Here is a 7490-nt window from a genome sequence, read left to right as displayed (position 1 = left end):
CCATGTTAACCTCCTAATGGTCTATAAATATACATAGTTAGATGAATCTTATTGTAGCCCGGTGGTCCAGTGGCTTACGCACTGGCCTGGAGTTTTACGACTCACTTGCCATGGGTTCTAACCCCACCCGTACCCTGGTTTTTTGTAATCGTGTTTTTACAAGATTATTCCTGACTCGGTTGATCGTAATGGAGCCGTACCTCGTATCTCAGTTTCCTTGAATCGAGAGAATGGGCATGACAAACCGAGCTCTAGCTCCTTAGATCAAGATAATAGTTGATATATCTGACCACAGTCAACACTAGTTAGCCATATTAATGCACTGAGACAGTCTCCACGATCTTGGATCAGAAGCGTCCTGGACAGGCAGTCATTGTTACAAGAGTGATAAAATATAACAAAATTATCTACTAGTGAGTGCTAGAAGGTCCACCCACCTATTGATACACTTGTTACATCTAGCTTGTGTCTGCCTTGTAATATTTTACAAGTTTATCTCCTTCAACTCATCAAAATTAGACCAGTTACCATTTGAAATAGCGTTTAAGTTTTAAGGTTACAACTGGGAGAATAAAAATTTGCCACCAGAAGTTTGAGAATTTTAACAATCCAAATAATGGGATATTATTTAAAACAAACTGAATAGTGTAGCATCAGGCAGGAGGTGAGGAGCAGTGTGGTCTTGACGTAGTTCCCAGCATGCACCTGCGTTACCAAACGAGCGAACGACCAAGTTGTTGAGTGGGTCAGCCAACGAGAACTTCATATTTGCCAGCCCACAGAGTGTAGTGTAACATACTTCCTGACCATGTAACTGTGAATATAATACTATCAAACATGGTGTTTGTGTTGTATCTACTAACGAAAATAATGAATGGAATATATTATACAAGTGTAAAGGTGATATAGAACAATGTACACTCAGTGGCCTTTTTATTAGATACACCCTTCTAGTACTGAGTAGGTGACCTCTTTGCCCCCAGAACGGCCTGAATTCTTGGTGGCATTCAACAAGGTGCTGGAAACATTCCTTAGAAATTTTGGTTCATGTTGACGTAATAACATCACGCAGTTGCTACAGATTTGCCGGCTGCACATAGATGCTGCAAATCTCTCATTCCACCATGTGCCCTCTGTAGCCTCAGTTTCCTGTTCTTAGCTGACAGGAGTGGAACCCGGTGTGGTCTCCTGCTACTAAACCCATCCACATTAAGGTTTGACGTGTTGTGCATTCAATGATGATCTGTATACCACTGTTGTAACGTGTGGTTATTCGAGTTACTGCCACCTAACTTCCTCTTAGCTTGAACCAGTCTGACCATTCTCCACTGACCTTTTTCATTAACAAAGCGTTTTAGCTCACACAACTGCCGCTCGCTCAATGTTTTATGTTTTTCAAATGATTCTCCATGAATTCTAGAGAGTGTTGTGTGTGAAAATTCCAGGAGATCAGCAGTTTCTGAGATACTCAAACCAGTTTATTTGGCACCAACAGTCATTCCACTGTTAAAGTCACTTTGATCATATTTTTTTTATCATTCTGATGTATTTTCTGAACAACTGAATCTCTTGACCATGTCTTCTTGCTTTTAGCCATCGAGTTGCAGCCGTGTTATTGGCTGATTAGACATGTGCATTAACCAGTAGGTGTTCAGGTATTATAAACACAGGTGATAGTTTAATGGCCTGTAACACCTGGTCGTAACTACTGTAATTTTTAGTATAAAAGGCATGGTTTACCCCTACAAAAGGTCTTGGAAAATCAGGCTGTACTTTATATGTTTTAGGTCAGTGTCAAGGGTAGGTTTTGGGCTACACTTTAGCAATTGTTTACTAACGTTATGTTACAACCTCTTGAAAACATCGTCTTATGTGTGTTATGTGCTCATGCGTCTTATATGCCGGAAAATAAAATAGGATAAGTCAGGAAGCAAAGCACACGACAAGACACAGCGAGAGCAAGACAAAGAAGCAAGGGTCTTTACCCATGTATTCCTTCCCCAACATATACACATAGTACAATATTAATGATGTGAGAAGTCAAATTGAAATGTATAAATCAGAGCCGCTCAGAGCAGTAGTGGTCACGACCAGTGTTTGAACCTCGGTCTCTCACAGTGGCACTGAACCTCGGTAATACAGTGGCACTGAACCTGGGTCTCACAGTGGCACTGAACCTTGGTCTCTCACAGTGGCACTGAACCTGGATCTCTCAGTGGCACTGAACCTGGGTCTCTCACAGCGGCACTGAGCCTCAATCTCTCACAGTGGCACTGAACCTGGGTCTCTCACAATGGCACTGAACCTTGGTCTCTCACAGTGGCACTGAACCTGGATCTCTCAGTGGCACTGAACCTGGGTCTCTCACAGCGGCACTGAACCTGGGTCTCTCACAGTGGCACTGAACCTGGGTCTCTCACAGTGACACTGAGCCTCAATCTCTCACAGTGGCACTGAACCTCGGTAATACAGTGGCACTGAACCTGGGTCTCACAGTGGCACCGAACCTGGATCTCTCAGTTGCACTGAACCTGGATCTCTCAGTGGCACTGAACCTGGGTCTCTCACAGCGGCACTGAGCCTCAGTCTCTCACAGTGGCACTGAACCTTGGTCTCTCACAATGGCACTGAACCTCAGTCTCTCACAGTGGCACTGAACCTGGATCTCTCAGTGGCACTGAACCTGGGTCTCTCACAGTGGCACTGAACCTGGGTCTCTCACAGTGACACTGAGCCTCGGTCTCTCACAGTGGCACTGAACCTCGGTCTCTCACAGTGCCATTGTGCCAACTTCTCCAACTAAGAAAAGAACATGTCTTAACTTTTCCGTTCGTCCGAAAACAGTTGAGTTTTACCTTGGAAATTGTTGGGAATCGAGCAGTTGTGGTGATGGTGGTGGTGGTGCCTGCAGCAGTGGTGCTGGTGTTGCCTGCAGCAGTGGTGGTGGTGTTGCCTGCAGCAGTGGTGGTAGTGGTGCCTGCAGCAGTGGTGGTAGTGGTGCCTGCAGCAGTGGTGGTAGTGGTGCCTGCAGCAGTGGTGGTGCCTGCAGCAGTGGTGGTAGTGGTGCCTGCAGCAGTGGTGGTAGTGGTGCCTGCAGCAGTGGTGGTGCCTGCAGCAGTGGTGGTAGTGGTGCCTGCAGCAGTAGTGGTGCCTGCAGCAGTGGTGGTGCCTGCAGCAGTGGTGGCAGTGGTGCCTGCAGCAGTGGTGGTGCCTGCAGCAGTGGTGGTAGTGGTGCCTGCAGCAGTGGTGGTGCCTGCAGCAGTGGTGGTGGTGGTGCCTGCAGCAGTGGTGGTGGTGGTGGTGCCTGCAGCAGTTGTGGTAGGGGTGCCTGCAGCAGTGGTGGTGGTGGTGCCTGCAGCAGTGGTGGTAGTGGTGCCTGCAGCAGTGGTGGTGGTGGTGGTGCCTGCAGCAGTGGTGGTGCCTGCAGCAGTGGTGGTAGTGGTGCCCCCTGCTGCAGTGATGGTGTTGCCTGCAACAGTGGTGGTATGGTGCCCCCTGCTGCAGTGATGGTGTTGCCTGCAGCAGTGGTGGTAGTGGTGCCTGCAGCAGTGGTGGTGTTGCCTGCAGCAGTGGTGGTAGTGGTGCCTGCAGCAGTGGTGGTAGTGGTGCCTGCTGCTGTAGTGATGGTGGTGCCTGCAGCAGTGGTGGTAGTGGTGCCCCCTGCTGCAGTGATGGTGTTGCCTGCAACAGTGGTGGTATGGTGCCTGCTGCTGTAGTGATGGTGTTGCCTGCAGCAGTGGTGGTAGTGGTGCCTGCAGCAGTGGTGGTAGTGGTGCCCCCTGCTGCAGTGATGGTGTTGCCTGCAACAGTGGTGGTATGGTGCCTGCTGCTGTAGTGATGGTGTTGCCTGCAGCAGTGGTGGTAGTGGTGCCTGCAGCAGTGGTGGTAGTGGTGCCCCCTGCTGCAGTGATGGTGTTGCCTGCAACATTGGTGGTATGGTGCCTGCTGCTGTAGTGATGGTGGTGCCTGCAGCAGTGGTGGTAGTGGTGCCTGCTGCTGTAGTGATGGTGTTGCCTGCAGCAGTGGTGGTAGTGGTGCCCCCTGCTGCAGTGATGGTGTTGCCTGCAACAGTGGTGGTATGGTGCCTGCTGCTGTAGTGATGTTGTTGCCTGCAGCAGTGGTGGTAGTGGTGCCTGCAGCAGTGGTGGTAGTGGTGCCCCCTGCTGCAGTGATGGTGTTGCCTGCAACAGTGGTGGTATGGTGCCTGCTGCTGTAGTGATGGTGTTGCCTGCAGCAGTGGTGGTAGTGGTGCCTGCTGCTGTAGTGATGGTGTTGCCTGCAGCAGTGGTGGTAGTGGTGCCTACTGCTGTAGTGATGGTGTTGCCTGAGGTAGTGCTGGTGTTTCCTGCGGGAGTGGTGCCTGCAGCAGTGGTGGTAATAGTGCTTACAGTAGTGGTGGCAGTGGTGCCTGGGGCATTGGTGGTAGTGGTGCCTGAAACAGTGATGGTAGTGTTACCTTCAGCAGTGGTGATAGTAATGGTGCCTGCAGTAGTGGTGGTAGTTGTGCCTGCAGTAGTGGTTGTATTGGTGCCTGCAGTAGTAGTGGTAGTTGTGCCTGGAGCAGTGGTAATAGTGGTGCCTGCAGCAGTGGTGATGGTAATGGTGCTTGCAGTAGTGGTGGTAGTAATGCCTGCGGTAGTGGTGGCAGTGATGCCTACAGTAGTGGTGGTAGTGGTACCTGCAGCAGTGATGATAGTAATGGTGCCTGCAGTAGCGGTGGTAGTTGTGCCTGCAGTAGTGGTGGTAGTGGTGGTAGTTGTGCCTGCAGTAGTGGTGGTAGTGGTGACTGCAGTAGTGGTAACTGCAGCAGTGTTGATAATGGGGTTGAACTGGCGTGACCTGACTAGTCATCCTGTGCATCAGGTAGACGGTGATGTTACCAATATGACATTTTTCAAAGCAAAGTTCAAGCCGCTCAGGATTCTTATATTCCTTATAGGAAAATTAGATCAAACAAAAATAACCTTAAATGGACAAACAGTAGATTAAAACATCTCATATGTCCAAAAAAAAAAGACATTTACAGGAGAAACAGAAGGTGAGAGAGGCACTTAAGAAATCAATATAGTCAATTAAAAATGGAGATAAAAAGGGAATAAGAAAAGCCAAGAGAGATTATGAAGTTAACGTTGTTAGCGATCAAGGATTAATCCAAAAGATTTCTTTCAGGTTTATAGGAGTAAGATTAAAGATAAGACAAACACATAAGTTACTCAGGTCAGTGACAAAAAAAAAAAATTCAACACTTATTTCCTCTCAGTTTTTACTCAGGAAGTTACTAGACAAATTTCAGATATAATAAATTACGTAGATCAGGACTAAAAATAAGTTGTGCACAATCGAAGTCACTAGTGGCATGGTTCTTACACATATTAACAACCTAACAGATCCCCGGCTCTGTTATACTGTTCACGAGGGTTATAAAGTAATGTGTGAACTAACTTAGCAAATAATTAGCTAGTCTTTTCAACATATTACAACAAATTGGCTTAGTGCCGGATAAGAGAAAACTAGTAAATGTAAGACCTATCTACACAGCAGACGACAGGTTCTTAGCTGGGAATTGTAGACCAATAAGCCTAACCTCCATTGTGGGAAAACTGAAGGAATCGGTAATTGCCGAGACTATTCGAAGCAACCTTGAATGACGTAAATTGTTCAATGAATCTAAGTACGGATTTTACAAAGGGGCGTTCTTGTTTGACGAATTTTTTCGCTAAGGTATTTGTTGAGGTAGATCATGGTAATGAATACAATACTGTGTACATGGACTTCAGTAAGGCTTTTGACAGAGTTCCACACCAGATAGTGTTGAGGAAACTAGAGGCATATGGAATACAGTTTTTTTCTTTATAGAGGCGCGGTTGACAGGCAAAAAGAGTGTTTGCATAAATGGGGAGAAATATGGGTGAGGATGCATCACAAGTGGTGTTCCACAGGGGTCAATGTTGGGCCCCTTGTTCATAGCATACATAAATGACGTAGACGAGGGTATAAATAGCGACATAAGCAAGTTTGCCGACCATACCAAAATAGGTTGTCGAATTAATTATGAAGAGGACACTAGAGCGCTGCAGGAAGATCTGAATAGACTGATGCAGTGGTCGGAGAAGTAGCAGATGCAGTTAAATATAGACAAATGCAAAGTTCTAAGCCTTGGAAAGAAAATAATGTCACTTGTAGACTAAATAAATGTAGATCTTAATCATCCTGAATGCAAAGATTTAGGAATTCTGGTGAACAGTAATCTAAAGCCAAGACAATGTTCACAGTGAAGCGAATAGAATTTTTGGCTGTATATCAGTGTTATTACATTACCGACAAGATGATGAATTAGACACATGTGCAACATCTTGGCATCTTTACTTGTCAACATTAAGCCATTCAGTGAGTTTATCAGTAACCTAGGAGCAGGTGATAAGCACTGTAGTCTTGAAGTATCTGAAGCACAGGCAGGAAGATTGTTGCTTATATAACCGAGTCAGGACGGGTAGCAGACGAAGGCATTGTCACTGATAGGCGGGACTTCCCAGTGGAAGTAGGTCATGCCCAATAGATGGGCCATAAGTAGCAAGTAGGTTGTGGTTGTGTCCTCTGTAACAAGATGCTATGATGTTGGTGTGTCTGATAAGAGGTATTCAGTACTGACAAGATGAGGAATTAAGGACATATTCAACATCTGGGTATCTTTACTCCTGGCCCATCTCTTGGGCATGACCTTGTTCCACTGGCAAGTTCCTTCAACTAGTGTCAATGTCTTCGTCTCCTGCACGTCCTGACGCTAGTATACAAGTACCAGTCTTCCTGTCTGTGCTACAGATACTTCAACACTAGAGTGCTCATCACCTGCTCCTAGGCTCATGGATTGATTACTTCACCTTCCACTATTCCCTGTATATATTTGTTATATACATGTACTATATTAAAGCCGCTGGATGGCAAAACGTCTACAAGTAGAGATACCCAGAAGTTGAACATGTGGTGTCTAATTCATTATAAATAACAGGAGGATGACAAAGTTGAACCCATTTATCAGAAATCTTTCCTACGAGGACAACTGAGGGCATTGAATCTGCACTCTATAAAAAGGCTTAGAATGTGGAAGATATTATTGAGGTGTATAAATGGAAAACAGGAATAAATATAGGGGATGTAAATAAGTGCTAAAAATATCTAATTAAGACAGGCCTCGCAGCAGTGGGTTCACGTTGAAAAAAAAATGGATTTAGAAAGGATATAGGAAAGCATTGTTATGGTAAAAGAATTGTTGATGAGTGGAACAAACTCCTGAGTAGCGCCATTGAAGCTAAAACCTTGTGTAGCTTTAAAATTAGATTAGACAAATACGTGAGTGGGTGTGGATAGGTGCAACATGCCAGTATGACTGTAGCGGTGCTCCTTTCTTCTCAAGGGACTGTGACTTGGACTGAAGAACACAGTCGTGGCCAAACGTTTCCTCTAATAAATGTCGTGAACTGTACATGTCTTAT

This window comes from Cherax quadricarinatus, chromosome 14 (genome assembly GCF_038502225.1).
Source record: "Cherax quadricarinatus isolate ZL_2023a chromosome 14, ASM3850222v1, whole genome shotgun sequence".
NCBI lineage: Eukaryota > Metazoa > Arthropoda > Malacostraca > Decapoda > Parastacidae > Cherax > Cherax quadricarinatus.
This window is presented reverse-complemented; position numbering follows the sequence as displayed.